The sequence below is a fragment of the Vombatus ursinus genome, unplaced genomic scaffold (assembly GCF_900497805.2).
Source record: "Vombatus ursinus unplaced genomic scaffold, bare-nosed wombat genome assembly UNPS02014861.1, whole genome shotgun sequence".
Taxonomy (NCBI): domain Eukaryota; kingdom Metazoa; phylum Chordata; class Mammalia; order Diprotodontia; family Vombatidae; genus Vombatus; species Vombatus ursinus.
In genome coordinates this window covers 7102242-7112833 of record NW_020954639.1, presented here as the reverse complement: position 1 = coordinate 7112833, position 10592 = coordinate 7102242, and the positions used below count along the sequence as shown (strand labels likewise).

The following is a 10592-nucleotide window of genomic DNA, read 5'->3' as shown; positions in this document are numbered from 1 at the left end:
ATCTATCTATCTATCTATCTATCTATCTATCTATCTATCTATCTATCTATCTATCTATCTATCCATCCATCCATCCATCCATCCATCCATCCATCCATCCATCCATCCATCTATCTATCTATCTATCTATCTATCTATCTATCTATCTATCTATCTCTCTATCTATCTCTCTATCTTACATAATACTTACAAAACTTTCCTCCATATCTGTGCTTTCTTATTAACTTCCTTCTGTTCTCTTCTGTAAATTTTAAACATTTTAATGGCACTCTTGGAACTTTACTGTTAGCTGTCCCTAGCCCAATTAACTGAGAGGATTAAAAAAAGTCTCTTATGACAATTAAGCAAAATGAATTCACACAATGGTCATGTCCAAAAATGTATGCCTCTGCTCTTTGTGTCAGTCAGTTCTCAGGAGATGAGTAACACACTTCATGATAATTCCCCTGGAGACCAGAGTTCTTAACCCTTTCAAAAATTTTTTTGCAATGTTGTTATTCTCATATGAATGTTTCTCCTAGTTCTCACTCTTCTCTGCATTGGTTCATACCAACCAGGATTCTCTGAAATAATCTTATTATTTCTTACAGAACAACAATATTCCTTTACATTTATATACCATGATTTGTTTAGCCATTCCCCAGTTCTCTCAGAGGTAATCTCAGGAAACCCTTTAGATAATACTCCCTTCATGATAAGAAAGTTTGATTTGCTTTTAACTATTCTCACCTCAGAGTTATCTTCTCTTAACCCCCATCTTTCATACTTCCTTATTTCCCAGTTGAATTTGAAGTATTTCTTTACCAAACTCTGGTGTGTGTGTGTGTGTGTGTACAAATGTTCAACCCTCCTTTGTTTCAGATAAAGAGTAAAGTTCATCTGATGCTCACTCCCTCCACCCCTTCATTGATGTTTGCACACACTTCTTACACACCTCACTCATGAGAAATTTAAGTCCCATTGTATTCTTCCTCCATTCTGCACAAATGTATTCCTCCTTTTACCCTCCTTTTTCTTTCCCCTCTTAAAACTCTCAAAACAGAACTATTCCACCTCCAGGTTCTCTGTTTTTCTTAAAACTGCCTCAAAACCTTTTGAATACATGTAATTTATGAAGGGATATTTGTTTCTTCTCCTATTACAATGTTAGCACTATATCATATAGCTCCTTTTTTTTTTAAGGCAATTGGGGTTAAGTGACTTGCCCAGGGTCACACAGCTAGTAAGTGTCAAGTGTTTGGTTTGAGGCTGTATTTGAACTCAGGTCCTCCTGACTTCAGGGCCGCTGCTCTATCCACTGCGCCAATATAGCTCCTTCTAATTACTTAAATAAATTTACCTTTTTAGGTTTCTTTTGATTCCCACATCTATATTTCAAAGTTTCTATTCAGCTCTGATCTTTTCATCAGAAATGCTTGAAGCCTAAATGGTCCTTTATTCTCTTCAAGGATTCTTTTTCCTTCTTAATTTCCTTCTGTTCTCTTCTGTGCATTTCACAAAATGTTCCAGGAGTACTCTCCTCAGCTTTGTAGTAGGATTCTACTCAACTTTGCAGGGTAAGTTATTCTTGGTTATAAGCCTATCTCTCTTGCCATTTGGAATATTGTTTCCAAGATTTCCTCTAGCTTTTAGTTGGGACTGCCACATTACGTATGAGTCAAATTGTTGTTCTTTGGGACTTGAACTCCTTTATGGATGCTTGCATTTTGTTTTGATGTGGGAGCTCTGAATTTTGGCCATGACATTCCTATGTATTTTCCTTTTTTGGGATTCATTTCAGGAGATCATTGGTAGAATCTTCCTACCTTCACTTTGCTCTCTGCTTTGAATAGAGCTGGGCAATTTTCATTTACGATTTCTTGAAATACAAGATGTCTCAAAAGTCTTAGTGGAGTTTTATACTTTACTGAGACTTTTGGGACAAGCTGTTTGGTGTTCAGGCTTTCTGTTAGGTCATTGTTTCCAGGAAATCCAATAATTTTTAAGTTACCTCTCTTTGACCTGTTTTCCGGGTCAGTTGTTTTTGAGAGCTGATATTTTACGTTTTCTTCTGTTTTTAATCATCTTGATTTTGTTTTTAATATTTCTTGCTCTCTAGTAGAGTCATTGATTTCTGTTTGGTCTAATTCTACTTTTCAGGAAGTCCCATTTCTTGGGTAAGATTTACACTTCCTGTTCAAAGCTGCTTGTTCTCCTTCCAATTCTTTCCCTAAATGTTTGTTTCATTTTAAAATATCTCTTGCTTTATTTCTAGTTATTTACTAGTCCTTGTGGAAAATCCATTTTTTCCTTCAAGTTTCTACTTAGATTTGCAATAATTGTTGATACTTGTTGCTGTTTAATTTGATTTGCGCATCTCTTGCTTCAAGTTTCTAAATTGGAATTTTGTGCCAGAGCCAGGATCTGTTATGCTTTTTGGTATGAGAAGTAACTCTTTTAGGTCTTGCCCTGGGTACCCTTGGTTCTTGAGCTGATTTCTGCCTCCCAAGGCTTAGGCTGCCCCAGGAAATTTGAAGTTCGGATCACTGGGTTTGCACTCTACTTTCTGGCATCTCACAATAGACCTCAGAGTCCCTGGACCTGGGCTGACCTGGTCTGAGCACTGTCGCATCAGGCTGGTTGCTGTCCATTCCCATCCCCCTGGGCTTCCAAGGTCCCCATTCCGGGATGTTCTGACTTCCCTGGTGTTTTCTGAGAAGAGCCTTCTGCTCTTGCTGCCTCCAAACAAAGAGCCTTGCAGGATCTGCATTTCCCGTCTTTGGTCAGGTGCTTGGTTTGCTTGAGAGTCTCTCTTTCTCATTGTCCGTGGCATGATGGCCAACTTTTCATGAGGCTCCAAGGTGAAAGGTGTTACCTCTTATAGTTTCTCATTGGATTTTTTATCATTATTGGATATGGTTCATGTTCCAACAACACTGGAGTAAGAATATGGAAACTGGGTGGTCTGCCTCCTTTAAGAAACCAGGTTGGCAAGACGTCACATGGTATGGTTTCAATCCAGGTTATTATCCCGGTCCACTCTCCTCTGGACATCCTCCAACTTGTCAAAATCCTTTCTAAAATATAATACCCGGGGGCAGCTAGGTGGCGCAGTGGATAGAGCACCGGCCCTGGATTCAGGAGGACCTGAGTTCAAATCCGGCCTCAGACCAAACACTTGACACTTACTAGCTGTGTGACCCTGGGCAAGTCACTTAACCCCAATTGCCTAAAAAAACCCCAAAAAACAAAAAAAATAATACCCAGAACTGGATTGGAGAATGACAAAGGGTAGATAATAGTATAACTATTATCCTCTTCATTTTAGCTATATCTCTGTTAGTAAGCCCAAAGATTGTATTACATATTTTGTCTACCATGTCATACTTCCAACTTATCTTGAGCTTCCCATCTATTAAAATTTCTAGGTTTTGTTTTATTTTGTTTCCCATGAAAACACTGTCTGGATATGTTTTCCTTTTGGGACATCAGTTTTCTCACCCTTACATTAACTATCCCTCCCTTCTTCATGTCATCTGCGGATTTGATAAACATGCCAACTATGTCCTCATCCAAGTTAATGATGCAAATAGAGCAGGGCCTTGACACTAAAGGCATTGCTCCAGAGTGATGTCAGTGTGTTAATCACCACTTTTTAGGTTCTCTCATTCATCCAGTTCCAAATCCATGTAACTATTGTTTTCCAGTCTAGATATCCCATGCTATACCCAAGGACACTATGAAAGATCTTGTCAAATGCCTTACAGAAATTCAGGTATACCTGTACATATCAGTTTACAAATCCTGTCAAAAAAAAAAGGGTCAGTTTGTCATGTTAGTTTGTCAATGTTAGTTTGTCATGACTTATTCTTTATAGAAAAAATGTTTTTTTAAAAGTTTCTTTTGCTTTTATACCACTGTGATTTTTGGAAATTTGATTGAACCCTTTTTTATAACAGAAAAACAATCAAACCAAAACATCTGGTTTAATGACTCAGTCTAACAGAATATACTGTCCTGTAGCCTCCCAGCTTTCTGCCGTGAGGGCGGAGGTATGTTTGATTATGTGTTTTCTAAGACTATTATTGGTTTTTCAGTTATTCAGAATTCAGCTTCCTCTTATTGCTTTGCATGCTCTTAATCCAGGGTAGCTTAGCTCAATCATAACTATTTGACTCTGCCTGTTAGGCAGAGTTAAATTCAAGATTTAAAGGGCCCTTGGTAATATTTCACCAGATTCCTTCCCTATCAGTTTCTTCTATCAATTGTACTTTTTTTAATGGATAAGGAATTGCCTGAAGGGGATCTAGATGCCTTAAGGAATTTGGACCATGAGCTATTCCCTCCTCCTCTTCACTCTTGCTAAGGTAGGTAATGGCGCTAGAGTGAGATTGGTCTAAAGACACTGAGATAAAGGAAATGTATACATATATATATATACACATGTATTTTTACACACACGTATGTGTGTGTACATGTGTGTGTGCTCTATGTAATTTAGTGGAATCTCTTAACTGAGCCAATTGAATTTTAGTGTCAATAATTCACAAAGCATTTACAAAGTGCCCGCTATGTGCCATGCATTGTGATAGGCACTGATGACAAAAAGGTAAAACAGTCCCTACCTTCAAGAAGCTTACAGTCCAGTCAGGTGACATGTACACATATTGGCATAGACAAAGCATATTCAAACATATACAATATAATTTTAGGATACAAAAACTAGCAGCTAGGAAATAAGGAGAGCCTCATAGAAAAAATACCACTTGGACTTGGTTCTGCATGCATCCTTACACCATGTATTACATACCTACCAGGACTTGAAGTGGGAAAAGAATAGTTCCTCTTTATCCCATTAGCCCTGGCAGTGTGCTCACCACCTCTCCCTTTCCACCTCCCACCTCCCTCCCCTCCTCTTCCATTACTTCTTTAATCTTTTGGAGGGAAATAGAAGAAGAGAGGTGAAAGGAATGGAAGAGGATTGGTCAACAGGATAGGCCCCAGAAAGATCTGCAACAACTGAGAAATGGAGGAATGAAATTAGAGCTACCAAAGGAAAATCTGAGGCAACCCTCACTGTAACCCACCATGTCAAATACTGAATATACTTCAACAAAAGAGATGCAGTGTGTCTTTCAAATGCCCAAGCCCCTCAGTGGCATTATATTTTATTTTTACTCATAAAGAAGAGGCTATTGCTGCATTGTTAAGAAGCATAAATTACATAGTACTGATTAATTAAAAGTGACAGTATGGAGGTAAATCTTAGTGTGTTCAAGTTTAGCATGCCTCAGGAGAGTTATAGCTTGTAATTATATGTTATAATGTTCTCCCAGGTTGCACTTCTTTTGATTTGGAGAATTGTCAGGAGGTACTACATAGCTGAATGAACTTGAACTGGGTTTCACCATCCCTTTGGGATAATTTTAGGGAAATTTCTCAAGCGTTTAGTCCTTTAGAGTGCAAAAGACCCTGTGAAACCCAACTATTGCTCCTGGATCATGATTTCATGGCCATTATGATCTATAAGCAATTCCATGTCAGTTACAGTAGTCCATAATTAAGGGGCTCAAGCTGTATTGTGTGTAAGGGAAAGGCCTCTGCCCTAGGAGCCAGGGTCAGATGACACTGAGGTCTCTTTTAATTTCCATTTTGTGCTATCTCAGTGATGATATGCAGGTAGAAAATATTTTTTTTTGCATTTTTTTATGTGAGAAATTTTACTCAATAGGATGAGTCGATATGCTTTGAAAAAGTCAGTGGCGGGGGCAGCTAGGTGGTGCAGTGGATAGAGCACTGGCCCTGAAGTCAGGGGCATCTGAGTTCAAATCCGGCCTCAGACCAAACACTTGACACATACACAAGGTCACATAAGTGACCTTGGGCAAGTCACTTAACCCTGATTGCCTCACTAAAAAAAAAAAAAAAAAGTGAGTGGGGGGCAACTAGGTGGTGTAGTGGATAAAGCACTGGCCCTGAGGTCAGGAGGACCTGAGTTCAAATCCAACCTCAAACACTTACTAGTTGTATGACCCTGGGCAGGTCACTTAACCCTGATTGCCTCCAAAAAAAAAAAAAAACAGGAGAAAAAAAAAAGAAGAAAAAGTCAGTGGGATAAAAAAGAAGTTTTAGGATATAGGATAAAGGTTTATTTTGGGGGGGGGGGGAACTCCTTTGGATTGCACCTGTGATTTCATTAGACTAGTAGGGAGTTTCTTTTAGCAAAACAGAGAAATGGGCATATGTTCTGCAATTTGCAGTCTTGGAGAGTCACTGAGAAGTTGGGACTTACCCAGGATCACGCAGAGGCGAATGATACCAGCTTTCAAGCATTGCTTGAGAAGGGGCACTGGCCCTTGAGGAAAGGACAAAAAGGAACTGGTTTAGAAGTGCTTCAATTACATAGCATTTTAAGGTTTACAAAGCACTTTCTTGTTTAAAAAAAATCAGCCCTGTGAGGTATAAATAATGCCAATGTTATTAAAATATTTTTATACTAGAGAAGGAAACTAAGGTCATGGAAAAGAATGAGTTGCCTCAGATAATACAGTTTAGAATCCAGGTGTAGCCTGACACCAAATCCGATGCTCCCAAGAGGCACAGCCAGCTTTCTCTGTGGTCTGGCCCAGTAAAAGAAGAATCAAGTCGTTGATCTCACATCCCACTCAGCTTTCTAGTTCTATTAGTCTAGCTTTGAAATACGTTGATAGAGGGAAACTGAAAGTAGAGAAAAAAAGCAAGCCGTCTCTTCCCCACCTGGAAAAAGGCTCCTTCTTACGTCAGCTTAGTGTAAATAGGATGGGTTGAGGCCTGGTGACTGGTGAATCTTAGTGCAGAAAGTTTTGCGGGTTTTTTCAGGTGTATGTACTGAAAGACATCTGTAACCTTAAGAATATGCTGGCTTTAAAGGGCAATGGAAAAATGAACTCTGCATCATAAGTAAACATGTAAGATATACATTTGGCAGAAAAGTAGCTTTCAAATGGATATATATAATGACATTACCCACTCTGTTACCTTCCTTTATTCACTCTCTATATCCCTTATCTCCAGAGCTGTTCTTTAAGCCATTATCATTCCCTTATAGGGACCCCAAATCAACTTGCCTGGTAAATTTTGTTGAGGTATTTCCAGCGCCAGTGTCATTAGAGTCCCATTAGCCAAACAAACTGACACAAACAGGTGTATATCCTGGCAGATGGACAGACAATCATGGAGGCATGTTACTATCTTGGTGGGAAATTTGCTAAAAAGAAATAATTTGGAGGTTATCTATAAAAAAGCCAGTTTCTTAGGCAGATTAGCTCTGCCTAGGGAGGAGTTCGAGGATATCTTTACATTTGTCTGTGACTTAGAGGGACAACCGCAGAACAGGGGACATATCCCTCTTTCTGTGGAAATCTGTTCCTGGGTTTATCTGCTTAGGCCCCATAGGAAAAGCAATGATGGAGTTCTGCTTCATCTTTGCACCCACGGTCTTATTGAAGTACTTTCTATAATACTGTGATAAGAGTGATACAGAGATAAGTAGACTTCGTCCCCGCCCTCAAGGAGCTTACAATCTAGTAGGGATGATAAGGAATTTTTATAAATAACAAAATAGGTTATTGTAGAGAACCCAGGTAGAATAGTGAAAAGAGTATACTACACTTAGAAGACCTATGTTTAAATCTCTAGTCTGCAAATAAATAACTGCTTATGGATGGGTAAGACATTTGATATTTCTGAGCCTTAGTTTCTTCATCTATAAAATGGGGATAGTAATGCTTAATGCACCCAATTTGTAAAGAAAACACTTTGCAAACTATAAAGTGCCATATACTTGCGAGTTACGATCATTGTTATTATTATTAGAATGTGATAAGTGCGTAACAGGCAAAAACGAAATTCTATAACGATTCAGGGAAGGGAGCAAACACTGTGGGCTAGGGGAATCAGGGAGAAAGGTGACATTTGAAAAATAGCTATGAAGGGACAGGAGGAAATGGAGTGAAAGGGAAGGCATTCTGGATTTACATTGGAGCCAGGTTTACAAAATGAGTAGAGGTATACTGGAGGTAGGAAGGCATAGGAAACAGTAGTCTAGTTTGCTGGACCACGGGGGCAGTTCGGTGGTACAATGGGTAAAGTGCTGGGCCCTGGAGTCAGGAAGATTTATCTTCTTGAGTTCAAATCTGGCTTCAGAAACTTACTAGCTATGTGACCCTGTGCAGGTCCCTTAACCCTGTTTGCCTTCATTTTCTCATCTGTAAAGTGAGCCGGAGAAGGAAATGGCAAACCGCTCCGGTATCTCCTCCAGGAAAACCCCCAATGGGGTCACGAAGGCTTGGACGTAACTTAAAGGACTGAGCAACAACAGCAACAATAACGTATCTGAAAGGACGGGGTAATAATAATAGCTGCTTATCTAGTGCTTACTATGTGCCAGGCACTATGCTAAGCATTTTACCAATCATATCATTTGGTCCTCACAAGAACCCTGGGAGGTGCTATTATCCTCTCCATTTTATAGATGAGGAAACTGAGGCCAGCGGAGGTTACGTGACTTGGCCAGAGTCGCAGAGCTAAGAAGTGTCAGACTGGATTTGAACTCAGGTCTTCCTGACTCCACACCTGGCACTCTATGCACTGTGCCACCTTGCTCACCCTACTTGTGTGATGAAGCTGGACATATAGGCTAGTACCAGAATGATTTCACCCCACTGTCTCGTCTAGAATTTCCAGTCTCATTCAAGCCTTAGCTTGTGTGAGATACAACCTCTCAAATCAACTCCTTCCAGTAGAATGTAAGCTCCTTGAGGATAGGGACTGTTTCTGGTTTAGTCTTTATCTCCCATTGCCTAGGGCGGTGGAGAGGAGACAGAAGGCGCTTCCTCAATGCTTCTTGTGCAGGGCTGGATTCGTTCAGTGAGCAATGGGGAGCTTTGGATGGAGTTTCAGAAAAGGAGTGATTCAATCCAAGCCCTGCTTGAGTGTGCTTAATCTGGAAGTAGAGTGTAGGCTGGATGGTTCCAGGAGATTCCAGAGAGAGCTACTGTTTGGGGATTCTGGTGGCTAAATTTGGAGCATTAGGAATTATTTTTCTGTGCCTTGATTATATTTGTGCTTCTTTACGGCTTTATTTTTACATTTTCCGGTACAATCTCTTCTTACTACTATAGTATTTCATTCCAATCTGTATTTATTCTTTTCTACTCAGTGACTACATTTCTCAGGGTGGAAACAAGCTTGCAGACATGCTGCTTGCACTGTTATCAGTGTAATGACTAATTTTTTTTAACCAGCTTTGCATGGCATATTGCTATCTATTAAAGCTCTATTTGTATTAGTTTCCTTAATTGCCATGGCATTAGTGTATTCTTAGACCTGATTCTAAGCATTCTAGTTTAGTCCATCATTATAACTACTCAGTATGTAATAAGGGCAGCTAGGAGGCGCCATAGTGCATCGAGTACTGGGTTTGGAGTCAGGAAGATCTGAGTTCAAAATTGGCCTCAGACACTTATTAGCTATGTGACCCTGGGCAAGTCACTCACCCTGTTTGGCTCAGTTTCCTCATCTGTAAAATACACCGGAGAAGGAATTGGCAAACCACTCTAGCATCTTTGCCAAGAAAATCCAAAATGGGGTCACAAAGAGTCAGACACAAGTGAAAGGTGACTGAAAATGTGTAACAGATTTTGCTCCTCATACTGTTGGTCATTTCCAGAAGAGCATTATAGGATCTTGAAAGTATAACTCTAGATTTGGAGGGGACCTTGGAAGTCAACGAATTCAACCCCCTCACTTTACAGATGAATGACTCAGAGAATCATTAAGGGACTTGCCCATTGTCACCCAAGTAAAAAGTAACAGAGGTAGGAAAAGTGATCTGAAATAAAGAAATATGTCCCCAAATCACAGAACTGTCTACGACCGCATTGAGATAGCTGAGGGAAGAAGAGGGCTTCACATTCTATTGGCTTGAAAGGATTTGGACTGAGTTGTATAACCTGAGCCCTGGGTAAAACCTGGACTGGGGCCTAGTGACTGACCATGTTGATGTTCTGGGCTAACTAAACCATGACCGTCACAGCTTATTTTATAACATCTGGTTTGGGGCTGCCGTGACCCTTTAAAATATAAATACATATATATATATTATATATATATATACACATATATATACATACACACACATATACATACACGCACAGAGTCAGTTCTGCTATCACACATTTGCATTCTTAAAACTTAGTTTGCCCTATTCAAAATCACACAATAAAAACCACAGAATTTAGGGGGAAAATGGGATTAGAGGAAACAACGCTCAAAAACTTTATCAGTGATACATAAAAGATAGGAACCTAATAAAAATGGTAGTAGTTTTATATGTGTTAAATGGTTAAGAAATACATAAATACTACAATTAATGGTGGCAGCATGGCCTTAGGCTACTGTTTGGGCTGATCCTGGGTGGGGTGAGCTGGCAAGTCAACAGTTACAGGTGAGGGGGGCCTCAGCAGACTATAATTCCAATCAATTTTTAAGTGTTGTGTTCCTAATCCCATTTTCCCCATAAAGGTGATTTTAAATAGTGCATTGCATTTTGGGAATGCATAGGTTATAGCACA

At 39.7% G+C, this 10592-nt stretch overlaps 1 pseudogene; it reads left to right on the top strand.

Moving 5' to 3' along the window:
• LOC114027489 overlaps positions 1-8961 on the top strand; it is an 11571-nt pseudogene extending 2610 nt beyond the window's left edge.
• Positions 8962-10592: the final 1631 nt, after the last annotated feature.